The sequence below is a fragment of the Streptopelia decaocto genome, assembly GCF_964273445.1.
Source record: "Streptopelia decaocto genome assembly, chromosome: 3".
NCBI lineage: Eukaryota > Metazoa > Chordata > Aves > Columbiformes > Columbidae > Streptopelia > Streptopelia decaocto.
In genome coordinates, this window is record NC_138656.1 from 53,819,328 (window position 1) to 53,847,054 (window position 27,727).

Here is a 27,727-nt window from a genome sequence, read left to right on the forward strand (position 1 = left end):
CAATTGCAGCTGAATGTGCACTGTTTCCACTCCAAGTATATAAACAGTCCTCATGGTGATATTAAAAAAAAAAATAAAAATCCAGCCTTTCATTCAGTAGCTTCTTGAAAGTTCAGAGCAAGAACATTTGAAGTTTGGTTTCTGTGGATTCTTCACTGGCACCTTTGGCTGAGGCCATAGGACAAAAATAGCTAAAAGGGAGAGGTGAATTAATCTTGGGGTTCTCTGGAACAGACAAAGGTAAAACAATGGCTTGGAGAAATAAAAATAATAATAAAAAAAGGTATCCTTGTTCAGTTCTTGCTTGATGTTCCAGTCAATGTTCTGAATCTGGGAAGAGTTACAAATTTAGCAAAGGAAATGAGTTCTTTCCCTCATTAAATAAAGAATCCTATGTTTTTTAGGCTTCAAGACAGGTTAATAAATTTTGCTAGAAAAAGCTGCACTACAATTGTATCTAAACAGCTGCTTTTTGTCAAGTGGTAGAAGAGAAAATATTTTCATTTCTATATTTATCATGCTTGGTCACCTTGTGAAAATATCTGGATCAGATGCAGATACCAGACAGATCTCAGAAAGTGACCCATGGCTCTGATTTAATGGCTAGAGATGTGTCCTTATGTTGCTCACCAGGAAAGTGAGGGTTCAGTTGGATAGAGGTTTCCAGGCATTAAAGATAATTCAGATCAGCACTAACAATTTCCAGAAGGAGCATGGCCTGAAGCTTTTGGGGTTTAGACCTTGGGAACCCAACAGCATTTCCTTGCTTTGCCACAGACTTACAGTGCAACCATAGACAAACCATCTGATCTAGATTTTTAAAGATACATAGGTAGGCACTCACGGAGGTGGTAAGACTCTTAATGGGATTTTCGGAATCACATTAGTGTCTAATTCCTATTCAAAATCTAACCTTTTAGCCTGTCTGAACCAGATTCAGCCCATGCTATGTTTTATTCAGCTGCTTTTTAAGGCAGGATGGGCAGGCAGCGCAGCGAGCATGGCTTAGGGGGTAGAAACTGGGTGAGGGTGGCCTCCCACTGAGCTGAAGAGTTGTGCTCCCTTTTATTCTTTCTCTAATTCCATAATTTCTACCCTCCTTTCTGCAGAATGCCGGAGATTCAACAGAGCAGAGGAACGGAGACTCCGCTTTGCCTAATCTAACAGTGATTTATTTGGTGAGTGGTCTATCAGGTAAATTTTTAAAATTATTATTTACACTTTTTTTTTAATAAGAGATCATGTTTGTTGTGCCTCTGGCTGAGGTGATTAGTGTTGGTGTTCAGTGAATGTACCTAAAGTTTAACCATGAGACTTCTTATTATGCAAATCCACAATAGGTCACTGTACTGTAGAGGCCTGAGATGTTCGTTATCCAAGGTGGTAGGTTTTCTCCATATGGATGAGGATGGGGTTTTATGCTAATCAAATTAAAAATATGGGACACCTAAGCAGTTAGGGGAGGTTAGGTCTTCAGTTTTAGCACTTCTTTCTGTAACTGAAGTTTTGCTAAAGATCTGTAGCTGAAGTTTTGTTCGTTTGTTTGATTCCATCCTTTTGGAGGTAGAAGTGCTGCTTTCGTGGAGAAACAATGATCTCTCCATGGGGCTGGGGGCATCTGGGACTTCTATGTGCTCCTGAGATTTCCTATGTTATTCTATGCCATTTTGAGAAGAAATTGATCTTTCATGATGTATGGTTTTAGAGGTTTAATTTTGTTTGTGTACTCTCACTAACAGAAAGTCTTGGGGGACGTGGGGACCTTGAGAATATAGGAAAAGCAGATTTAGGTGACATGGAAATGTAACTTGATTGTAATAACTGTTTTCGCTATTTGATTGTCTAAAACAAATGGATATTCCAGAAGTCTTCATGATACGGCTGGCAGGAGACTCCACAGAAAATATGAAATAAGAAGAGGGCTTTAGGCAAGGTCTATTTCTCCCTCCTTTCCTCCTCAGTTCTGGTGCCAACACGAAAGAGTCTTGTCTTCTCTCTGAAGAAGGCAGGCATTCAGTGATGGGTTTGTGAGTAAGAGCATGGACACTGCTATTTGGAAAAGCTCGATGACTTATCGCCTGCTTCACTCCTTCCACTGCTAATGCTGAAACCAGTGTAGCATAGATTAGTTTAAAATTAAAAAAAAAAAAAGAAGTATGTTATTTGTCACTCTGGCTTCTGTGACCTGCAGAGGGAATGCTAATAACCTATGTTAGAACACTAATTAATAACATTTATTAATTTATCCTACTAATATTGGGGCTTGTAATATAATTTTGTAGTATGTACTGATGAAACAATCGTGTTCAAATGTTTATAAAATTTTAGGAAAATGGCAACTTTGTCAGATCCAGTGTTTGAGATTGCATAGCTTTAACAGACTGACACCAGCAGCATTGCATAGCATTCAGTTGAAGCTTCCATCTGACAAACATTAGTGAGATCTTATTTTCCCTTGGATCCAAGGGAGAACAGTCTCAGTAAGTAGGAAACCATTTTGCAGAGGCTGAGAGGAAGGACCAGAAATTTCTCTACAGTATTTTCTAAAAATAGAAAGATTTGGATAAGGTTTCATGTTGTACATACATTAGAAAAAAATAATTGGTGTAACCTAAATTCAGTATACTAGTTGTCTGTGTTATTTGTTAATAGTTAATTTCTAGAATATTTTTTTTTTGTCCGCAAATGTGGAGAGGCTGTACATTCCTGGGTTTCACACAGCAAATAATTTTATTTATTTAGCCTGAAATTTGTGCATATCCAAATGCATGTGAAGTATTTCCCTAGTGACCTTAGAAAGTGAATTACTTGTACAAATACCTTCTGCCCCCTGATTTCCATTTAATTTCAAATGTGCTGCTGAGATGTGGTTTTGAGTTGCAGTGATTTTAATGTGTTTTCATGATGAACAGAAAAGTTAAACCAGACCGTCAGACTTGAATAACCTCTTTTCTGAAAGCTGAGATAACATGGCTTGTGCACGTGTCCTAAGAGGCAGAGGATTTCCCAGGATTCCAGGAGAGACAAACGCTCACTGTGAAGTGCTTCAGAAAATGGTTGTATCAACAAAACTAGAGTGTGTGAGAATGAATCAACCAATGGAATAAGGCATTCAAGGACTAGATGAAGTGCATTTAGTAAGGAATTAATTTCATGGGAAAAAGGAAGAAACCTAAAATATGAGGAGCAGTAATCTGTGAAAAGAACAGCTTAATGGTTTGGGAAGATAACATCTGTCCCTCAAAGATTTAAATCTGTACCCAACAACCACTGGTAATTTTGCCAAATTTCCTTTGTTTGCCAGACTTAAACCTGGAGGTTGTAAGAATATTTGGGTGTGCTGGGGGAGACATTTTATGAAATTCGTTTATATTTTGCTATTATCCATTCGACTTATATAACAACAGTGTCTGGTTTTAATTGTTTCAATAAGCTGGTGTTTAGAATACACCAATCTTTGGAAATAATGAAAATGAGCTTCAGCAGCTCTTAAAATCATTACATCTGTTGTAGCAGAGAAGGAAACATCAGATCAAAATACTTTGTTCTGACAATTCAGGATGAGTTTTAATATGCAGTATGTTTATACTGAAAGTCACTACACAAAAAAAATTCCTCAAGCATCTCTGCATCACTGAATGCTTTGTTTAGGCCATATCTTTACTGGTATGAGGGCTTGCAAATCTGCGGGAGAGTGGAGAGGAATGATGCCTGCCCACATGTGAGCTTTTCTGTAAGTCGGCTCTATTTTTGGTATGCAATGGAGCAGGGGTACAGTGCAAAAATAGGGGTTCAGTTGTGGTTTAAAGGCCTGTAAAAGCTTTTCTATTGTTGGAAGTGCCTACAAAGTTCTTAGAGCAATTGCATTAATATACATGGGAATATTCGGGATTTAATTTAGCATGCTAGATTAGCGCCTAATCCCTTAATGAAGTCTAGCAATTTTTAATAGGTTTCCCCCAAACTCTTTGTGTCTGATTGTAGTCAGACTGACACAGACATAATAAAAAGTGCATCTCTAGGGTTTTCTGTTGTTGCTGATTTTATGAAAGCTGTCATTCGAATTTAGTGATGAACATGACCACTGAATGTGATCTTTAACAGAAGGATCTACAGAAATGACTAGACTTTTAAAAAATATTAATCCAAATTACTTATGCCCATGGCATATTGGAAGTCTCAAGACTTATCACAATTTCTATAAAACCATTAGTCTAAATGTACTAACTATTTTTAAAAGGCTTTATGACTGGATAAAACAGCTTTTCCAGATGCTGCTTTATTCTCTTGTCAGTTCACATGTTTGGGATTTTCTGCTGTGAAAAAGATTACATGAATTGTCTGGACAAATTCAGGAATAATGTAATTCGGACTTTGTGTAATCTACAGAAAAGAGATTTATTTTTTTAGACATTCGTATATTAAGGTGTTGAATAAAAATTCTTATCTATCAAAAAAGTTTACAAAAAGACAAGCTCCCTCACCCCTGTCTTCCCCCTGTGCTTGCTCAGAGTGGTCCCCCGTTCCCACTGCCATCCCCTATTGTTATGGTCAAATGACCAAGGAGAAGTGTCCGCTTCCTTTTGTGTCTGGGAGATAGGGGTTCTGAATTGATGACCGCTGCTTTCTTTTGACAGAAGGGAAATGAATGGGCAGTAGTGATTATAGCACATCTGTTGTTTTCTGGTGAACATCCTGTACAGCAGTGAAACTGTCTTGAAGGTTACTTTCCCCCCACACCCCGTTCAGGACTAGTTAGTAGAGAGGGAGTATGGGTGACATGTGACAATATTGTTCCTTTGTCACAGGTGTAGCCAGAACAGAAAAACAAGTTGCACACTGGAACAGAATGACTTGGTTATATTTTCCAAATAAAGTATTAATAACACCGAACAAACCAACCCCAAAAAACCCCAAACTGACAACATTGCAAAGACTTCAGGGCTGTACAGTGTTTTGATTGCATGATGTAGGTCATGAGTTTTCTCTCCATAGTATAGTCTCTGCATTGTACATATTACACTCCAAAATGACACTGAAAATGACTTCCTCTGGGGGAAACAAAATAGCACTCATACCAAGGACCCCAGAGCTGAAACATTCATGCAGCTTTCCCTACAATTTCTAGGATGCATTTGCTAAGTCTGTGGCATCATGGTCCATCAGCTGCTTGAACATGTTTTGCTGGAGGTGTTGCAGGATAACTGGGGAGCCCAGTGCTGTGCTCCTGCCCTCCTGGAGAGGGGCTGGGGTAGGGGCCAGGAGACGCTCCATACTTGGCTTCACAGACTGCAGAGGGGGAAGTTTTGGGGACAGAGGAATGATGAATTATAGGAAAAGGTCTGTCCCGAGAGAAGAGGATTTGGAAGTGGGGAAGACATGTCTGAGGAAATGGTTGAGAGAGGCCTGTGAAATAGGTACGGGATGGTAGTGGAGTGTATCACAGCTTGTCCTCTGCATCACACCAGCCATAGTTTTTCCAATTATTTTCCACTCTGGCTCTTGTATTATAAAGAATGGAGTGAAAGGGGGATGCGCTCTATGCAAACCCTGAGTGTGCTTACCAGGAAACTTTTTGTTCTCTTGCCACACAAAGTGCATGAAAAACGTTAATTGAAAGAGCTCTCGAAATCTGAGTCCTTGCCACTTAGTTTGTCCTTTGTTCCTTCCTTTTGCTTTTATTATGTTTAATTGCAGCTTGTAAGCAAGGTGCCAGTATTCTGCTTCCATACAGCCTTAAGTATTTTGATACTTAAACTGATACTGCTTATGTTGAGCTTGGATGAAGCTGGTTAACTAAGTGCACTGAGGAGTGCTGCCCTCTTTTTTTGAGGGTTTCGGATAAAATCGGGCCTTTTTTCAGCCCTTTCTTGTCACTTGCTATCCCAAGAGCTGCCCTGTCCCTGCCTCCTAAGAGAACATCACCATCACTTAACAAAGGAGGTGTTGAGATGTACAACTTTATATCCGTAAGATGCTGTTTAGCTGGAAGCTTACAGCCTTCATTAAGCTAGACAGGTTTTTCAAATAACAACTGTACATGGCCACTAGAGATGGGAGAGTGAGCAAGAATATACTGTGCTGTAGGTGAATATCAACATTGCTGAATACAAAATTCATGATACACTAAATGAATCATACTGCAATTAATGCCCTAGTGATACGCATGCTCTAATGGTGTTGGCAAAATGGGCACCAAAACTGTGACCCTTCCTTTGATCTGATTTCCACCTTCACTTTAGATTTCTAGGCAATGTGGAGTAGTCAGCTGTGTAATTATCCAGCATAGATAAAGTTAAACTTCTGCCATTGCTGCTTTTCCCTCATCAGATCAAACTTCAGAATATGGAAAAACAGGTGCCATAAAAACTATTTTAAATTGGGTGATTTCCCCCCTGCCCCTTCTTTCTAGTGGCAAAGCTGGTAATCTTTTTTTCTTTTTCTTTTAGTTTATTTATTTATTTATGTTTTTTTGGTGGGCTTGTCTAAGGGTAATTTAAGTAACTAAATAGTCCTCCTGCTTTTTGAGTGAGATATGCGGAGACCCTGTTCATGCTTCCAAAGCCTTTTAAGCATTTAGCCTGTCCCTATAGAATTTCAGACTTATCTTTGCATCTGTTGGCAAGCATTATGTTGTAGCTAAATATTAGTTATGGCACTAGCCAAGTAATACAGGAAAAACCCATAGAATCAGTTGAAATCTATTTACTCAGTTCTTTGTGAATTCCATTTTATGGATCTCTTAATGTGTTATGGCAAGTTTTAAGACGGATACTAAATTGTTAATTTGAGATTTCTGTAGTTCTGAGCACTACATTGATGTAATATTCTGCATGTCTTGTATGACTCATGAGAAGCACTTGAATATTTGTGTGACTCTAACATATTCAAATTACTATATAGATGTTTTCTAAAATGTTTTTATTGTGGAATCCTGGCTTTGGGAACAGATGTGACTTCTTTCATCCTGAGCTAAAGATGCAATACGTGACTTGGACCAGGACTATAGATTGCTTTACAAAATTCTCAAAGGCAGCTCTTTTGAGTATTGGTGCATGGATGATTATATGCACAAACCAAAATCCTATTAAAAATGTAAAATTGCCTCTTTTCTTGAGGCAGATATTAGTTAAAGCATGAGACATAGCTGCTCAGTAAAAGAAACTTCAGCAAGAACTTCAACCTCTAAAAGAAAGATTAGCTACTGCTTTTATCAAGATGGACATTGCTTTGAAGATACTAAATATCTGGTTTCCTTCTGGGAGAATGATATTCTGTCCACTTGACCCTTTGTAAAAGTAAATATTTTTATTAGTTACGTTATGTAGGAATTTGAAAAAAATATTCAATACACACACAAAAAAACCCCACTTTGCATACTTAGCTTCAGTTGCCTAAGTTCAGTGCATCAAATGCTGTTTTGTTCTCAATTCATGAATTTCATTTGTAATTAAAAATTATACCAGTATGAAACTTGACAGGAGACATAACTATGATTTTCCTTTATTTGTTTTCCTTTTAAAAAGGAAATATTCTTTTTCCCTCACTCCCTTGTCACCTCCCAAGAGTGTATTTGTCACCCACACAGACATTTCAGCCCTAACTTCTTTCCTTCGACTATGGCCGTAAACTGTACTTTGAGGGTAAATCCAGGCATTATTATATTTGGTTACTACATAATTTAGATACGTGAAGTTACTTAGTAAAGAGAGTTGTATATTTTGTATTTGGGTGTCACAGTCTCCTGTGATGAAATGGAGGTTAAAGATTACTGGAGATGTAGCTTCTAATCCTGTTTTCAAGGTAGAATAGAAAAGATCTTAAAATAAAAATTGTTATATTTGTTTCTTCCATGTGAAAATACATTTCTTACAAAAACACCCACCATATATCTACTAAGGAAAGGCATTGGACTTTATGAAATGTTACGCTTGAAAAATTATTTTTAAAGTGGTTAGGAATTTTTCAGACAAAAATATTTCATTGGAAATATTTCAGTGAAAACAGAACATTTCACACAAGCAGTTTTCAACTAACCTATCAGCAAGAAAAGTTTTCGAGATACAGGATTGTAAGAAAATGTGGTTCAGTTTCATGGAAAAATAACAGTATAATTTAAAACTGAAATAAATGAATACTGTCTCTTTGCAAAGTTCTGTCCCTGGTGTTTTGGGGGTTGTTGTTTGTTTGTTTGTTTTTTTCTGGATTACAATCCTTCAACAGTCTCCACCTCTTCCTCACAAAGAACATGGATTTTTTCAAAATTCTACTTTTTATTTTTCTGTAAGTTGGAAAGACGTTTGCTAGCTGTTTCTAGTGTACTGATGTTAATGTTTATAAATTGTTCCTATGGAAAAGAGTCTTCTCTTGTTTTAATGCAAATGGTATGACAAATGTCAGACACAATGTAATGCAAGTAATTACAAATGTTTCTCTCTTTTCCTTTTTGTTCCCCATTTAACATTTATTAAAACTCTTACTAATGACTCAGCAATGAAGTTAAGACCTACTTCAAAGTGTTACAAATTTAATTTTTCCTATTTATTATTGGTCTAAATCGTGTTATGTAATAGGCACCATAACTGCCTGTCTCGTTATTGGATGAGCCAGTGCTGAGGGTCTATTAATCTTCAGGGTGAAGTATTTCGAAAGAGTATGTGCCTCTTTTAGTCTTGAAGTAGAGAGCTTTTGATCAAGTAGGCTGCAAGATAATTGAGGATGCTTTTGCCAAATCTGTCTAGACTCTAAACCAAAAATACAGTGTTTTCTGTGTTTATTTTGGCAATAGTTTCATAGTTTCAAGATTTGCTTCGTACACCAATATTTATGAGAAATGACACTGAAGTGGATTCAAACAGCACATTATAATTTAAAATGTTATTGTCTCTCTGAAGCACATCTGGTAATATGAGATCTAAAGCTATTAATTTGGCCAGGACAATGAGTTCTTTATGAATTGGAGCTAGCCCGTTGAAATGAGTTTGCTCCTGAATTAATGATGATGGAGGGTGGGGAGTTTGGAGTAATGACCATCTGCTGGGTTGTTAATGTCCAGCAGACTTCAAGAGACACAGTGACGCCTGTGGTAACGTGCTTGCGCTAACCTTAATGTCCATATTGTTACTATGCATTGAACAAGGAAATAAAAGCTGGATGAATCTATAAAGTTCGGTTGGTGGAGTTGTTTTTTTTTGGTATGTGAGAGAGGACTGTCTTCCAGGGGCAGAAGCTTACTGCTCATCCAGTGGAGTGAGAGTGCTCAGTGCAAAAAGAAATTAATAAAATCCCTACCCACTAAATATACCATTCAGTGTTATTTTCTGTTTTCTAGTTATTCTTCCTTCCTGGGAACAGATTGATTTGATTCCCCTGCCCCCCAGAGATTGCTGAGACAAAAAACGCAAATGCTTTTCACTCTGGGGACGGGAGGAGCCCCGCACGAGTGCTGTTGTGCATCATCTGCCATGGTGCAGCAGGGCATGTGTGATCATCAGATGAGTCCCCAGCTCTTTGTCCCTGTTGCTACTCATCCCGTGTACCTCGGTTGCAGTGCAAGATGTAGTTTAAATGCCTGAAACAGTAATTAAGCCATTTTACAGCCTTTCAACATGGAGAGTAGTGTATGTTTCTTGATATTGTCAAATCATATTTTGTCTTATCTGTACCTTTGTCAGATGTAAGGATATAGATACTTGAATAAATTCTGTAGTGTAAATAACTGTATAAACGGGGGAGGTACCAAATTCCCCTGCATGAGTAATTTCCTTCCCTGCCTGCTTGCATATAGGTCTTCAAAGTGAGTGATGCAAGCCAGCTGCATACTTGCTGGAAATGAGTTTAGTAGCTGGGGATTTTCCTTAAAATGAATTGGTAGTACTGACAGAAAAATGCATACTTCATTCTGTGTATGTGGAAACCAAAATGGAAATATACATTTATATATAAATATAATACAAATATTTTATTATCTCTAGAGTATTGTACTTCCTGCCATTGATCTTTACCACTGAAAGTAAACAAATAATTTTGCCTTGGTGATTCTTATATGTTAATCTAGGATTGCAAACCTGCACTTCCAAAGATGCTGTTTATGGTAGATGCCTTGAAGATGGCAGTGTCCACAGTGTTTTGATCTGATGAGTGAAAGGGTGTTAGTGCTTCATTCATGCTGTTTGGATATAGGGTTTTCAGTGCAGTCTACAATAGCAGGATCACACTTGGGAATAAGTGGAGCGCAGCCCTCCCGGGGCAAGTGCAAGCAGCCTGGATGAAAAATAGGATGTAAACCACTGCCTGATAATCAGGCACAGGGAAACCTATGTGCCATCTCCTTCCAGTTCTGAATGAATCTGTAGGGTGCTTTAGTGTTCTCCTAATACTTTTTTTCTTTTTTTTTTCTTTTTTTTTTCCTTTTTTTTTTTGGTTGAAATTTTGAAAATCTTTATTTCACGTGGTATCTTCTTATAGTCTTGTCAAAATAGCACTCTGCTGAATCAGTTAAAATAGACCTTTGATAGAGTCTTGCAAGGTGGAAAAAAGAACAAAACTGCAGTAAAAGCCCCAAAAACATGTGGTTGAAATGGACTCTATTATGTATTTCAGCTTTAATATGTGCTTAAATTGGAAAAGGAAAATCACGTTTTTGTAAGTACTGTTCTGAGAAGTGGATCAGTTCACTTATTTCCTTAGAGAAATTTGCTGAATCTTCAGTTGCAGAGATTTTAGTCTGGTAGTTACAGGTAATCTGTTTTAAGTAGTAATTTTTGTAATAAATGAATTAATCAAATAGTTGAGTTTGTGTGTAAATTTTGCTGAGAGCTAACTTTGTAAAACAACAAAATAATTCTAGACACAGATCAAAATGAAGCCAAATGGTAAATAAAGCCAAAAAATAAGTATGATTTGACAGAAGCACTACGTGGATACATGTTTTAAGACAGATGCAACTTTTCCTATATTTAGGTGTAAGACACTCAAAACTTTAAAAAATAACAGATAATTTTGAAGTTAGGCAGTTACTTCAACCTACGCTGTAGTTACTTTTGTTAAGTATGCTGAGTTCCTATTTTCCAGAAATTAGAGTAGATTCTAAAATAACTAAGCAGCTTTGGAAAATTTGGCCTTTGTTTTGTACTAATTGTGATTCATTGCATCTTCTTCCCAAACTTCACTGGCTTTTGCTTAAACTACACTGGAGTTTGATTTAAAAAGAAAACATCAAACCCTGCAAAAGCCCCCAAACCACACAAAACTCCCTTCCATTAAGGGTCTGCTTTACTTTTCATGCTGGTGTTAGCTGGCTAGTGTCATGGGGGTGCCCAAACTTCAGGCTTGTGTCTGGAACGGCCATAAGAGGAATTTTCTTGCCACAAGAGAGCTGGGCAACTGCCTCTGAGCTCTCCTGGTGGGAAACTTCTCGCTCTGATACAGCTGGAGGAGGCAGCCACCAGTTGTTGGGCTACACAGGAGCTGAGATGTTGCAGAGAAAGGTGTCCACAGGTACAGAGAAAGACAATGGTGCTGCTGCTTGAAAGGTTTACATCCGATCTGTTTTAAAGGACAGGACTGAAAGGTAGAAGTGAACCCTTCCAGTGGCATGTGCATAATGTAAGAGTAGTTCAGTTGAATGTAATTATGCTTTCTGCTCTCCAGAGACTATGATTGTCTTTTTCTTTCTTCTTTTTTTTTTTTTTTTAATTTTCTTCCCTCTCCTCACTGCCTGTTCTACTTTTTATGCCAGTGTGTACGAGTGTCTATGTCTGGCTCTACATTGAGTGTTCTTTAAATCTTTGGAGTTTGTAATGATATTCAATTAAGAGAAAAATACTTGAAACAACATTTCAGCAAAGTTCGTGGACATAGGTGGCCTGAGGAATCCTATATGGTTATACCTGTATTAAATTCAGATGGACCCAAGAATGTTGCCAGGCCTGGAAGAAGATTGTCTGTGATGACCATGTTTGCTGGGATGATTTTGAGGAATTATGGCTAGTCTTCTCCACAGCCAGTTTCCAGACACAGCTCAGTCCCTGATCCATTTGAGCCATCACTGCCAAGTGTTTTTCATGCCCTCTGTTTTGGAGACTAAGATTGATGTGGGCTCTTCTGTCATAGCTTACCTTTGTGCTCAGGAATGCTTTTTGGGTGCGTATAGTGCATTGATTTAAGTATAGCTTTCATGCTTCCAACGATGAAACTCTGCAGCACGAGCTCAGCTGTTATTCAGTATCAGAGAATCTGTAGGTTGGTCCAGCGGTGCTGTGAATGTCTTCACTATGGGGAGAATCAACAGTCAGTTTTTATTTGGTGTGAGCACATCTGCTCCTCAGTCATCATTTCTCTGCTGTGCGCTTTTTACTTCCTTGCATGGCATAAGCTCACTCTACAGTGTTGCTATTATTTAGGGGAATGAAGAATGATTTAGGGGAATGAAGAATGATTTCAAGGTCTTGGGAAGGATGGTGAAAGACTCGGGCTCAAGTGATCTTTTCTTCACTCCTTCCATCTTCAAGTGACGATGTGGGATGGAATAGGAAAATTCAGTCTCTAAATGGTTGGCTCCAGGACTGGTGCTACAGGCAGGGCTTTGGATTTTTTTATAATGGTTGGTTTTATAAGACTCCAGTCTGGACAGTGTTACGCGGGAAGGGTTTATCTTGCAGGGGCAAAAGGATTTTGGGGCAGGAATTAGCTGGGCTCATTTGGAAAGCTTTAAACTAGGCTCGAAGGGGGATGGGGTTGTAGCTGAGCTTGTCCCAGTGGGGCAGCATTCTAAAACTGATGAGGACTGGGTGGCCTCCTATGCCCCTAGGGAGAAATCGGTGTGCTCGCTCCCTGAAATGCCTGTACACCAATGCGTGCAGCATGGGGAATAAGCAGGAGGAGTTAGAATCCTGTGTTCGGTCGGGAGATTATGATCTGGTGGCAATTACAGAAACATGGTGGGACAGTTCACATGACTGGAATGTGGTCATGGATGGCTATGCCCTTTTCAGGAAAGACAGGCCAGCCAGGTGTGGTGGTGGAGTTGCTCGCTATGTGAGAGAGCAACTACAATGTACTAAATTCTGCCCAGGAGCAGATGAGGAGCAAGTTGAGAGTGTATGGGTCAGAATTAAGGGGCAGGCTGGCAGGGGTGACACTGTTGTGGGCGTCTATTACAGGCCACCAGATCAGGCTGAGGAAGTTGATGAGGCCTTCTATGGGCAGCTGAGAGTGGCCTCACAGTCACAGGCCCTGGTTGTTGTGGGTGATTTTAACTTCCCTGATGTTTGCTGGAAGGACCATTCAGCCAGCCAGCCACAGTCCAGGAGGTTCCTCCAGTGCATTGATGATAACTTCCTCATGCAGATGGTGGAGGAGCCGACTAGGAGAGGTGCACTGCTGGATCTCATCCTCACTAACAAGGAGGGTCTGGTCAAAGCAGTAAAGGTTGAGGGCTACCTGGGTTGCAGTGACCACGAGATGGTGGAGTTCAGCATCTTGTGTGGCAGGAACAGAATAGCAAGTAGAATTGCAACCCTGGACTTTAGCAGGGCTAACTTTGGCCTTTTCAAGCAATTGCTGGGGGAAATCCCATGGGCAAGACTGCTTGAAGGAAAAGGGGCCCAAGATAGCTGGGTGGCATTCAGAGATTGCTTCTTCCACGCTCAGGATCAGAGCATCCCCACATGTAGGAAGTCAAGGAAGGGAGCCAGGAGGCCTGCGTGGTTGAATAGGGATCTGTTGGGTATGCTCAAGCAGAAGAGGAGAGTTTACAGGTCATGGAAGCAGGGGCTGGCCACTTGGGAGGAATATAAGGCTGCTGTTAGAGGATGTAGGAAGGCAACTAGGATAGCCAAGGCCTCCTTAGAATTACAGCTGGCGAGAGGGGTCAAGGACAGCAAAAAGAACTTTTTCAAATACATAGCAGATAAAACTAATACCAGAGGCAACATAGGCCCACTGATGAATGGGATTGGTGCCCTGGTGGCAGAAGATACAGAGAAGGCAGAATTACTGAATGCCTTCTTTGTCTCTGTCTACTCTGCTGAAGGCTGTCCTGGGGAGCCCTGTACCCCTGAGACCCTGGATGAAGCCAGGTCAATGGAGGAGTTTGCTTTAGTTGATGAGGACTGGGTTAGGGAGCAATTAAATAGTCTGGACATCCATAAATCCATGGGTCCAAATGGGATGCATCCGCGGGTGCTGAGGGAGCTGGCTGAAGTCATTGCTGGACCGCTCTCCATCATCTTTGCCAAGTCTTGGGAAACGGGAGAGGTGCCTGAGGATTGGAGGAAAGCAAACGTCACTCCAGTCTTCAAAAAGGGCAAGAAGGAGGACCCGGGTAATTATAGACCAGTCAGCCTCACCTCTATCCCTGGGAAAGTGATGGAACAACTTATCCTTGGTGCCATCTCAAGGCATATCAAGGATAAGAGGGTTATTAGGGGCAGTCAGCATGGCTTTACCAAGGGTAGGTCATGCTTGACCAACCTCATAGCCTTTTATGAGAATGTAACAAGGTGGATGGACGATGGCAGAGCGGTGGATGTTGTCTACCTTGACTTCAGTAAAGCCTTTGACACAGTCTCCCACAGCATCCTCACAGCTAAGTTGAGGAGGTGTGGTCTAGGCAATAGAGTAGTGAGGTGGGTTGCAAACTGGCTTAAGGAGAGAAGCCGGAGAGTGGTAGTCAATGGTGCGGAGTCTAGTTGGAGGCCAGTGTCTAGTGGAGTGCCTTAGGGGTCAGTACTGGGGCCAGTATTATTCAATATATTCATTAACGATTTAGACGAGGGAATAGAGTGTACTATCAGCAAGTTTGCTGATGACACTAAGCTGGGAGGAGTGGCTGACACGCCAGAAGGCTGTGCTGCCATCCAGCGGGACCTGGACAGGCTGGAGAGTTGGGTGGGGAATAACCTGATGAAATTTAACAAGGGAAAGTGTAGAGTCCTGCATCTGGGCAGGAACAACCCCAGGCTCCAGTATAGGTTGGGAAATTACATATTAGAGAGCAGTGTAGGGGAAAGGGACCTGGGGGTCCTGGTGGACAACAGGATGACCATGAGCCAGCACTGTGCCCTTGTGGCCAGGAAGGCCAATGGCATCCTGGGGTGTATTACAAGGGGGGTGGTTAGTAGATTGAGAGAGGTCCTCCTTCCCCTCTACTCTGCCCTGGTGAGACCCCATCTGGAATATTGTGTCCAGTTCTGGGCCCCTCAGTTCAAGAAGGACAGGGAACTGCTGGAGAGGGTCCAGCGTAGGGCAACGAAGATGATTAAGGGAGTGGAGCACCTGCCTTATGAAGAAAGGCTGAGGGAGCTGGGTCTCTTTAGTTTGGAGAAGAGGAGACTGAGGGGTGACCTTATTAATGCTTATAAATATATAAAGGGTGAGTGCCACGAGGATGTAGCCAGGCTCTTCTCGGTGGCAAACAATGATAGGACAAGGGGTAATGGGATCAAGCTGGAACACAAGAGGTTCCACTTAAATTTGAGAAAAAACTTCTTCTCAGTGAGGGTGACAGAGCACTGGAACAGGCTGCCCAGGGAGGTTGTGGAGTCTCCCTCCCTGGAGACATTCAAGACCCGCCTGGACATGTTCCTGTGTGACCTCACCTAGGCGTTCCTGCTCCAGCAGGGGGATTGGACTAGATGATCTTCTGAGGTCCCTTCCAATCCCAAACATACTGTGATACTGTGATTTATTTTAAAAGTTAATTTCTGGATTGTTTTGTAGGGAAAATGGGGGTGTTAGGAACCAAGTGGAATAAAAACTTCTTTTTAAAGAAAGAGAAGAATTTGAAAGTGGCTTGGCACTTGATAAATTGACATGCCCTGGTGGGTCAGCACATAGTGGCAACCGTGGGGCAAAAAGCATAGTGGCTTGGTGATAGCCCAAGGAATAATGCCCAGGCTGTGAGGACAGTGACAGGGATGGGAGAGAGATGGAGTAACTGTCATCAAATCTCAAGGGAGCAAATGCTTCTTCCTCTACCTATTCCTATTGCCTAAATGCAGTAGGGCTTGGAAGGCTGCAGAATCTCATTTACTGATGAGCCAGACTGGTTTCCTGCTTTTTGTGGTAATACACATGGCCCTTTGTGTGTGTTTGATATACAGCAGGGACTTTTTTTTTCCTGTTGCCTTGCTGAATAGACTGACATCATTTCGGAGCAGAGGCAGGGCCAGGTGGTGTCCTCGCCTAGCCTGGCTCTTGCTGGATTCAGCAGAGGTTTGGTATCATTAATATGCACCCCGGGTGCCCACGCTCCTCAGAGCACGAAGTCGGATCTCGGCAGCAAGAACGGTACGTAAAAATCCCAGTTCCTCCAAAGATGCAGTTACATAACCTGGAACAGCATTGTTGGCATACCTTTGTGTCTTTTGGTTCAGTGCATCAGTACTTAGTATTTGAATAAAACATTAAGGTTTATAAATGGATAGTTGTGTGTGTTGGCAGTGCTTTAGGTTTGTTCCCCAATTACTGAACTTGGGAGGCAGTTCTGCAGAACGTTCACTTAAACTGTTTCTTCCCTTAAAAGTGGAAGAAAAGGAACTTTCATCTGAATTAACTGGGCTTAGCTCTGAGAATTCAAAGGGCTTTGAAAACTGACTGAAGCTCTTGGTACTGACTTGAGAAATACCCCCTTGAATATTTACTTTAGTTAAGACTATTCAGGGATCCCCCTCCCACCCTGTCCTTATTTGCATTGATTTCCAGTACTAGATCAAATGACCAATGAAATACAAAGATTTGTTACTTAAAAATAGGTTCTTCAGGAGCTATCAGTCATATTCCTGTGGCCTGACTTTATGTTCTGTGTTTACGTAAAGACATACCCATCTGTATTACATATACAGTGATTTATGAAGTTAATTTCTTTGTATCCCTTTATGCTTCTAATGCAGTGAATAATATTTACATGTCTTTTGAAACTTCTTGACATAACTTCGGGGATTACATTGGTTTTAACTTAACTTAAGGAGAACTGAATGCCTTTAAGTAGCTGTTTGCTCTTTTTCATGACCTTCTTTTTCAGGATAGAAATGAAAACTTCATCACCCTTCATGCCTCTTCTAGTATTGCTGAAGTACATGTGAGGCATCTTTCACTCAAGTTTTACATGGTGGGAATAGAGAGATGGTTTAGTGGTGGACTTGAGTGTTAGGTTTATGGTGGGCTCTATGATCTTAAAGGCCTTTTCCAACCTAAATAATTCTATGAGTAGATAAGGAGAAAGACATCCCTTTATCAGTAATTCTGGCATCCCAGCTCGAGCAGGGAAGGATGACTGCTGAATGCATGGTTTGTTTGTGATTCTCTACTAACTGTGTAGAAGGAGAAAAGCTTCACTGTTCAGTGTGCTTAAAATGGAAAGGTGATCTTCATCACTAGTGCAAAACATTTTGAGGTGGAGAAGGTGGAGAGAATCTGAATTCCTTTTCTAGGTGAAAAGTGTCTGTTACTGTAGAACTTTAAAAAGCTTTGTAATCTCATCACATTTTATGCTCTGAGGTAAAGCTAATGGAAATCCTTTATTGGCTACACCTTAATAGCCTATATTCAAATATGATGTTTCCTAATGATCACTATCCTTGAAATAACTTCTGATCTAAAGCACTGAAGGATTTTGAGTGATTTTCTCCTGTCTTACTAAAAGCTACAAAACACAGTCTACAGCTCACTGAAAAAAGGCATCTCTCAGCACAAGCTATGAATTACTAGAATTGTTTCAAGCATCTCACAAATCTCTAAAAGAGTCTAAACAGTTGCATACTCTTTTATAAGGTGTCATGAGGTAATGTCAGATGACTATTTTATTAAAAATAGGTATTTCCTTATTTCTGTGTTTGAAAGTTAAATCTAAGTTATTTCTTTGTTTTATTTTCTGAGGTGGTGAATGGAGGTCCTGTGAAAATGCACAATGGCGGAGACATTTGCTGAGAGTTACTTACAAACAAATGATTTGTTCAAACCATGTCTATTGGACTGATGTATAAACAAGAAAAACATTCAGCTGAAGCAAATCACCTTTGTAATTATAACATTTTTAAGTGGTGTTATTTTTTCCCTGTGTGTGTGTTTTTGGTTGGTGGTTTTTTTGTTTGTTTTGTGGTGTGTTTTGTTTGTTTGTTTTTTCCGTTGTTTGTTTGTCTGAATGGAACTGGTGTTCTCACATGGGGCCAGTAGAGGTCTGCATTTGGTGACATAATGTTTAGTAATAAATCCAGATTTTTCTGAGAAAGCCTGTTGGTGATAGAAGACTTGTACATTCATGGCCTTGCAGAGGGAGTTTCCCTGTCTGGAGAATACTGCATTTTAAGCCAAAAGAAATGTTCATTCAGCAGATTGTCAGCTTCTTTGTCAAGAATGGTCATTCAGATTCCTTTTGAAATAGTGGCAGGTTAAAGACTGTTACTGTGTGTAATTTCCCTTTTACCAGTTTTAGTTTCCTAGGCACTCTACTTGTATTGATCATAGGTGGGTGAAGTCATATTTCCTTTCTCTTTCTAGTCGCATTTAATTTAGTATTCCACGTTCATTATAGTATGTGTATATGTATGCATATATTTATATTAATGGCTGTATACACAAAAATTATTATTTGCCAGAGATTAAGCATGAATATAATTTTAAACTACATAGTTTCTCTAATCCTCTGCAGTGTGCTCATGCATTCCAATGCCACAAAAGTGAATGGGACTAAGCTTGCAGTTGCTGAACTGGGGCCATATTTTTCATAGCTAATATATAGTGAGAGGGCCCTGGCTTGTCCATCACCATTAGTCAAAGTGTTCTGTTGATAACTGCCAACTTTGGCTCTAGAAGATATGTTGTTTGCAAGCCACGCTTCAACAGTTGTGCTCTGAAGTGACTTGATAAATAATGTAGTGTTTTTACAGGAAATGTCCCAATCTGAGTTATGAGGCCGTTCATTTGGACAAATTACAAGTGAATGTGCACAGTGCTGTTAGTCTGTTAGTAACTTCCTCTTTTTTGTCCATATGTACGCACAGATGTACGCATCCTCAAAGTGGGGAGAAGGAAAAGCTGGAGGAGCATGAAGTGGTCCAGCAGTCAGCTGGCTGAGCAAGGGGGGGCAGCCAGGCTCAGTGTTTGGGCAACTGGAACATGTCAGGGCTCAGAAGGCTGTAACTGTTCACTTTCCTATGATTATTTGCTGTGTTGTCTTCCTAATGTTCTGTACTCTGTGATGAAAACAAAACCACAGAAATCTTCATTAATCACACTTTACTGTAGTCAAAAAGTTGGATGGACTTTTTCTGATGGTTGTGTGGAAAAAAACTCTGTGTTGTAAGTAACTTAATGCACTTTGGCTAGCTGTTCTGTTTCTGGAAAAGCCAACTGAATATTGATAGGCTAATAATTACAAAGCCCCTGTCTAAACCTCTCATTTAATCAGTGATATCCTGCTCAGGAAATTGCAATTGTGTGAAACACACAAATGGGCTTCATAGGACCCTGTCTCCTGGTGGTGAATCTGTGCCAGTTCCTTTCTTTGCAAAACATGCCATAGTCACCGTATGTTATGAAGAGAAAGGCAATGAAGGATCCACGTGTAAAGTGATAATTATCCATTCTTCTGGTTTTAAGTAGGCTTCCCTTAAGCGTCAGCAATGCCAAACCAAACATTCCTTTTTAATCTCTTTTTTTTTCTCTCCAGCTCTCCAAAAGAGTTTACAGTTGAGGGGAAAAAAAATCTTTCCCTCTCGTTTATTTGGAACGAATGTTGTTTAGGAAAATTTTTAACGAAGTAAATGGACTTCCTGGACAGTGCTGACATTTTTGTCTTTCATCAGTATGATCTTTTGGAAGTCCGGTGGGTTTTTTCCGTAGTGGGGTCTAAAGTTATTTATTTGAAAATATATAGTAAAGACAAACATATTACAAGCATTTTATAGAAGAGGTAAAACAGCCTAACTGGACTTGATGCGTACCAATTTCCCTGTTGTTAGCAAAACTGGAGGAAGAGTTGCTCCTTGAAAAATGTGTGCATGAGAGAATAAACTTGTGATTTTGATTGGATACAGAGCAGCATTTTGTGGTTTTCTTTTTCTTTTCTTTTTAGGGGACTTTGTGAAAGATGTATTTAAGTGTAGAGAAGATATATCCCTAAAATGGCTGACTCTGAAATAGATTTGTCTATATTTATACTCTTAAAAAACATTGGGCTGTTGTGTAGTCTGTATTTGCTTTTGGATGCCCCTTACCTCTTTGTCAAGTTGTCCATGAATGTGGTTTCAAGGTTTGCATTGCATACTGGTTACGTGTGTTTAGGAAGACCTCGTTCCTTATCTCAATGTCTTGACTCTGGCCTTACAGAAATTGAAAATACATAAAAATTTTGTTTGTCTTGTAGATCTTTGCTTTTCTACTGACCTTAACGTATCAAGAGTTTTCTGGTAAGAGGGCTCTAAGACTTTCATTTAAAACAAACCCCAGAAAAACCTTCATTATTATCACAATCCTGTGATTTCAGGAGAGACCACCCTGCGTCATATACTTGATCAGATGTCCTTATGAGTGATGGCAAGGTTTTTTCCCTTTTTCTATAAAGTAAGTGTGATGGTGTTAGTGAACTTTAGATGAGTGTCAAGAAATTTCCTGTAACAGAAATGGAAGTGCAAAAAGGAAATCTCAGAAGGTGAAATACATGCAGACACAGTAAATATGTTTCTCTCATAGTAACAGAATTCTTCAGATATGTTGGAATCCATTGGAACATTATCCTTAGCTGTAATATTTTTTCAGCACATAGGACTGGATTTAAGTTCATTTAAGGCTTTGTGTATTATAATTTACTTCCACTGCTATTTGGCTTGCTTGCTATGATTAGAATCCTTGTGCTTTAACAAGGGCTTTGCTTTCTCTCAGCCTGTTTTTATTTTATTTTTTCCAGTACTTGAACTTATGGTGAAACGATGAATTTGCATGACAGTGACCTTTTCCAAAACAGTGTGTAGTGATATCCTAAGCTAAGGCACCAAGCAAGTAGTGGAATATCTCTTTAAGTGCTATCACACAACATCTGTAATAGAAAAGCAGTTTTCTGGAGACTTAAACCCTGTGAAAGTAGGTATCAGGGGTTCTTGATTATTAATGCGTATGCCAGGCACACAAATCTAGAGGGTTTTTTTATTTTGTTTGTTCTTTCCTGTCTAACAGAGAAGTGGGATTACAAAATGACTATTAGGATGCTACCCTTGTGTGGTTTGTTTGTTTAGTGTTCTAGAGGGCCATGGAGCAGCAGCAGCAGCCCTTGCCCTTCATCAGGAATCTGAAGCTGCAGCTGCTGAACACCAGAGACTTGAGTGTAGAAAAGATTAAAGGGAAGCTTTGCGTGTGTGCATCTGCACCAGAGTTTATTAGCCAGATCAGCATCTTTCCTAGTTGTAGCAAAGTTCAGAGATTTGAAAAGGAATCAGAGTAATTCTGAGATCAACACTGCTGAAATTCTTTCTTATTTGGTTTCCTTTCTTTAACCATGTGCACTATAAAGCGACTTTTGTTACTGCTGAAGTTTGACAGGTTCACATCCAGCTGTGGAAGGTTTTTTTAATAAGCCAGAATTTTTGGCCCAGTGGCGAGGTTTATGTTGTGCATCTTCCTAGAATTAAATCTATTGAAAATTGATTCCTAACGTGTCTGCAGTTGTTTTTCTTAGACGATATATTTTCTCATAAGGAAAGTTTTAAGAAGGACAGTTGCTAGTGAGTAATGAAAATACTAAATGTAAATTAAAAAACAAAAAAACAAAAAACCAAAACAAAACAAAAACAAAAACAAACAAAAAAAAAACAAACAAAAAAAACCCCAACAAAAACACAAAGTCAAGACACGTAGCTGGAGTCTGTATGTTAGAGGGGTGAATGGTGGGGAAAGCAGAAGCACAGCTGTAGAGCTAATGGCCTGTATTTGGCTGTAACTCCCTGAGGTGACACACCTATAAAGTGTGTATAAGTTCTTACAGTACTGGAGAATTCATCAAGGAAAAACTTTAATGGTGCTACATGTCATGTGGTCTCTCCTGGCAACTGTCATTGTTCTACATATGGGTTTGACTGTTCTGGCAGTGTGAAGGCTTGTACCCTAAAATCCTTTATTCTCTTTAGCCCGGTAGCTGGTGTATGTGCATAATGCCCTTTCATGTGCTTTGTATTCTCATTACCGAAGAGTCACAATTTCATGATACTGGAAAGAAACTCTTCTGGTAAAGAAAATATTGAACTGTGTGCTCTTGTGTGAGCTGAGGCATTTGAATGGTTTTATTTTCAAATGATTTTGTTTCAAATTTGAGTTTCTTTTTGTGGTCCTAATTATTACTTAACAGTAGAACTCATCTAAAAAGTGAAATCAGGAAGCTCAATTAAAATGTTTAATCTCCATCTTTTAAATTTCAGTAATGAAAACTATGCTATTAGTTAATTTTGCAGAGTAATGAATTGTAATGCACAACATGGTGTTATTCCTTAAACCACTCAAAAAATGGTTTGTGTAGAATAAATTGCCTGCTTGTTGGGGAGTAGATTTGAGTACATGCCATCAGTATCTGGGGATAAAAAAGCCATGCTCGGCAGCTATGACTTGCTGCTGCTGTACTCGTACAGTCTGTGCTGGGGCTTGCTTGTAAAGCGCTAAATATCTTGGGGCTGATCTACTGTCCTGCTCTTCTTCAGCGTGTGTCAGGCATGGCCTGTGCTGAGCCACCTCACCCAAGTCTGTCCATTTTCTCAAGCTTAGATTCAAAAGAAGAAGGTGTCTAAAGTGTCAAACCTACTGTGTGTAAGCGAAACACAATCTTTTGATGGATTGGTTTGTTTGTTTGCATATGTGGCGTGTTTTAACTTTTTCGAAGATCTGGAAGGGCTGTTGAGATTACTGCACTGTGCAAAGGCATAAGAGAAGCAACATATGTGTACGTATTCTGAAAAATTCCCAGTGCTTTAGAAAAGAACTATGGATTATTCTGATGATAGAAAGTTTTGAAATAAGCAAAAGGTGCTTTAGTGACTTTACTGTCAGGCTATCCAATCCCGAATGAAGACTTGAGCAGTAAGCAGGACTATTCAGATACCTAAAAGTTAGAAGGGTTTGTGGCACTTGCTTGGCTCGCTGACCAGGAGGGCTCAGCAGTTTTCACTACAAGCGCTGGGTCTTGCCCCCGAGTGGAGCACTGTGTGGCCCTGCATGGAACAGACGGTGCCACCCACGGAGCCTCACTGCAATGAGGGTCTCTGTGGTTCAGAGGTGTGTCACCATGGGAAGTGCTATCATGATTTCCTATTGCTGCAGGAGAAGTATTGGGTTGTTTTCTTCCAGCTTTCTGTAGGACAACGTGATTATATGCAGTGCAGGGCTGATCTTGAGCAAAGTTGTGTGTCTAAAAGAGGATACTTTAAAAAATACTCATTAATGGTTCATTTTTGCAGGAAGAAAAATAACAGTGTTAATTATACTAAGTAATATCATACAATCTGCGTGTGAGTTTGAAATGAGTTTGATAGCTATTGCTTTTGCTGAGCTGATGAACTGCTGTGGTCAGCACAGAGTTAATGCATCAGAAGTTAATGCATACATTTCACCGATCAAAACTGGCTTATTTCTGCTTAGGCTTTGAACTTCTGTTTCACAAGAGTGTCAGTCAATGTTTTGATCCTTCTTTCTCCTCCCAGAAGACTCTGTGGGGAAGGTCTCCTCTTTGTTTCACTTTGCGTAGTAGCAGCGTTATGTTGTTAAGTAAGGAGTCCCGCAACGTGGTTGGACACTGACCCAATGTAGAGTATGTCTCATCTTTTCAAGTTCATTCTATACGAAGTTTGAAGGTGAAGATACAGTGTCATATTCCCTCCCAGACCTGGTATCCTGTGTTACTTTGTAAAAAATACGCTGTCTTGACTTGCAGACTGAAAGACAGTGATTAACTGCTGAACTTGATCCTGTAGTGGGTTTGGAAAACCATGACCAAAGCCTTGGGTAGCACTGGGAATGGATTCAGAGCTATTGGAGAGACTGGAGGAGAGAGCAGATGTATGTGCAGCAGTTAAACCACAGAGGAGCCAGACAGCTCATTCCTCATACTAGAACATTTATGATGTTTTTCACATTCAAACACAGTGAATTACAGTAAACCAGAAGGGAAGTTACAAAAGGATTCTGTGATTTGGTCTTTGCTTGACAGGAAAAAGTTAGGGTTTTTTGAGTTGCAGCTGCTATATGGATGATTGGCTCCAGAAACCAGGCAGAGGATGCTGCAGATTTATGCTGTTTTGAAGAAGGGGGTTGGGAGAGAGAGTGATGTTACTGAGATTTTAATTGATGGGGCAAACAATGCACAAAGGAAGTTTTGTTTCTTCTTGCCAACCTAGCTCTGATGGTCTCATTTGGACCAGCTCATCTCTTGGTGCATCTCTTGGGAAAATCAGCAAAATGTATAGTGTCTTACAAAAACAAAAAAACAACAACAACAACTCCCCCCCCAAAAAAACCCCAAAAACAAAACAAAAAAAAAACACACCAAACAACAAACCAACAACATTGGAACATTTCAGTATGCGTTGATGTGCCAGAGGAAAAGAAACAAAAACAAAAGGCTGAGAGGTTTTTGTGAGACTTCGAAGAGAGAGGACTGTTGGAGAAGGGAAGGCATAACTCACACCCACATCCAGAGCTCTGCTGGAAGGGAATGAAAGAAGCCATTAGAATTCTGTGCAATCTTGAAGAAATAAATATTAACTTGAAATAACACTTCAATTTTAAACAGGTACCACTATGTTACTTGGAAGGGCTGAGGGGTGGTGGTGAATATCAGCAGCAATGAGTCTTGATGGCACACAGTGGTTTGTGTCCTTGTAACTTCTGCCCTTTCTGTCCTTGTTATTTAGAATTTCTTTCAGTGTCATTTCTTGGTTCATGTGAAAGAATTGTGTTAGTGTTAGCATATAAACTTGCTTTTATGGTTTATGTGACCTGGGATCAAAGCTATTCTCGTGGGGTTCAGAGCAGCAATGTATTTGCTCCAGAAGGGATTTTGCAGGCAAACAAATGGCAAAACCTAGATCTGGGGCGGATGTCCTTATTCTCTGACAAAGATATATGCAGTATTTAGCGGCCGAATGTCAAGTTCTGGTCGTGTTAACGTGGGTAAGAATTTTGCCATAGCCTTCCTTGGAGTCTGGAGTTCATTGTGCAACTTGAGACTTTCTGAGTTCTGGTTTGGGGGTTCTGTGAGTGGTTCTGCACTCAGAAAGGCAATGTCGGGTACTGTTTGGATGAGAAGTGCGACAATCTCTCCAGGCTGTGTGCAGGCATCTAAGTGTCCTTGTTTGCTTACGAAATATTTTATGTCAAGAAAACTACTAATATCCATCTTCTCCCTACCCACTCTTTTATATATATATATATATACATATATATATATATGTATATATTTTAATTACAGCAGGAAGAACTCATCCAAATACTGCTTAAAAATGAACCAGCAGATGGCTTTACTGTGAACAGCATAGTCTGTAATGTGGAACTTCAGGGCTACGTGTTTTACATGTATCGATCTGTATTCATAAAGTGCTGACTGTTTAGTCTGCCAAAGGCTGCAATTAAAAATGTAATGCAATATTTTAAAGGAGTACTTCTCTTGATCGTGAATAAAGGGGCAGCAGAAGAACAGCAGAAGCAGTTCTTAATATTGATGCTAGTTGTGCCTCTGCAAAATAGGAAAGAAATGCACTGTATGTTGAGGAGGTTTTTAAGGAGTCAAACCAACTTCCTTAACTATGATCACTTCCAGCTATTTGGAACAGATGTAGACTAGTGGTGCGAGATTTTACACAAAGGAGAAGGTTCAGGTTAGATTTTGGTTAATGATGATCATTGTTCAACATAAATACATAGTTAGACTCCATAGTTACAACTGCAAACAGTCTTATGATGAACAATAGTTTCTTTCAGGCTGCTTGAAGCTTTTTTAGAGTATGGTGACAAAATTGCTGAGAGAACAAAAAATGGAACAGAAGTCCTCTCTCCAATGAAATTTTTTTCCACAAAACTTTAAAATTGAAAATTGTGATACTTCGATTAATAGCTGTTTTGAATAATTGGTAACCCTATTTATTTATTTATTTATTTATTTATTTATTTATTTATTGTGAAGTACAGTTAGTTTAAGAGACAAGGATTATATTTGTCTGTGAAATGCAAATAATCCATATTTTTCCTGAGCATGCTTTTTTAAAGTATTTTTTAAGTCACTGATATGCTGTAAGTTTGAATATTTTCCCATGAAATCAGCTATAGCATGCTATTGATTTAGATCCTGTGTTTAAAGGAACTGAGATCTTACATTTTTTGTAACGTTAAAGCTGCTCTGCAATTTTTAGCAGCTCAGAATTTTAAAGGCAAACCAATCTGTTAGAAGGAACAACACATTTCTTGAAGTAGGACCTCCCAGTATGCCCATTTGGGTGGCCCTGGCCGATTATAGCCTGTGAAAATGCACGATCGTACAGCTGAGTGGTTTTGGCTACTGTTAAAGAGTTGTGCTCAAATAAGAAATGTAGATAGAATAAATTCTGTGTTTATTCAGAATTTATGAATGCATATGTATTTCAAGTTCTCTTTCTGGGATACTCTGTGAAAGAGTGCTCAGAGGAGTAAGCTGTAGGTAGCAGTGCAAGAAACTGCTTTGAGCGATGAATTCAGAAATACCAAGTACCACACAGACTACTGGAATAGCTGAGCCTAAGATGCAGACACAATTAAAGATGTACCAATAATTATATTGCAAGAGTATTTGGAAGGGTCTAACAGGACTGGTTTTATATGATTGATCTTGAAATTAATAGTAGTAGTATCCCAAAGTTTGCAAAAAGATTTTTTGGATAAGTGTAATGCTTTCCAGTACTGAGTTTTGATGACACAAAAGCAAGTTTATCACTTCTTTAGAAAGTCAAGTAGAAAGAAATATTGACTTACTTCAGACAAGGAAAATTGAACTTGCATAAATAAAAATTCAGGCAGAAAAGGCCAGAAAAAGTATTTTTTTTTTCTTCGTTCTATTTAGCACTTCTACAAAATGACAATAAAGAAACCTAAAATTATTTCTGAGACTACCAATTTCATGTCATTAATGTGCCAGTGAGTCACTCTGTGAGCGTTTTCATGGTGAAGTTTACTTGTGTGTTTATTTCAATTCTGTGCAACTCAAACAAATCAAAACCAGAAAACAAATATTAATACATGGATATCCATGTTTTATTATTTTAAACATGTAGCTCCCTGGATTTTTGGTATGAAATGATTTATATAAAATGTAGAATTTACAGAAAGTGTTTTTTTGGTTTTTGAGATGAATCAGAGAGGTAAATACTGTATTTATTGATGTGATTTCTTGGTTCAAATGCACTGTGTGATTAACTAGTTTCTATCAGCTTTGCTAGTAAATCACGGTATAACTGCCATTTGATTCATGAAGTGGTGCAATGTTCACAAACAACATGAAGTGCATCATTGAGTGCAGAGGGTTGGACGTGAGCTTGCCAAGTTTTAGAATTAGTTAATGAGTATATTCTCGCCAGTTGTTTCGCATAGATAATTAAATTTGAGTAATGTGAAGAACAGATTTATATTTTAAATGTCTTCTGGAGAGTAGGTTTTTGTTTTACAGCAATTTTATAAAGGATTTTGGAGACTGTTAGGTGTTTATAGTAATTTAAATCCTCTG

At 39.4% G+C, this 27,727-nt stretch overlaps 1 protein-coding gene across 1 annotated transcript in view; it reads left to right on the top strand.

Moving 5' to 3' along the window:
- Positions 1-1,105: 1,105 nt before the first annotated feature.
- The window catches only part of PLEKHG1 (pleckstrin homology and RhoGEF domain containing G1), a 123,992-nt gene continuing 97,370 nt past the window's right edge, over positions 1,106-27,727 (top strand). The window contains exon 1 of the mRNA XM_082049904.1: positions 1,106-1,178. The gene's annotated coding sequence lies outside the window, so the exon portion shown is untranslated. The remainder of the gene's footprint in view (positions 1,179-27,727) is intronic.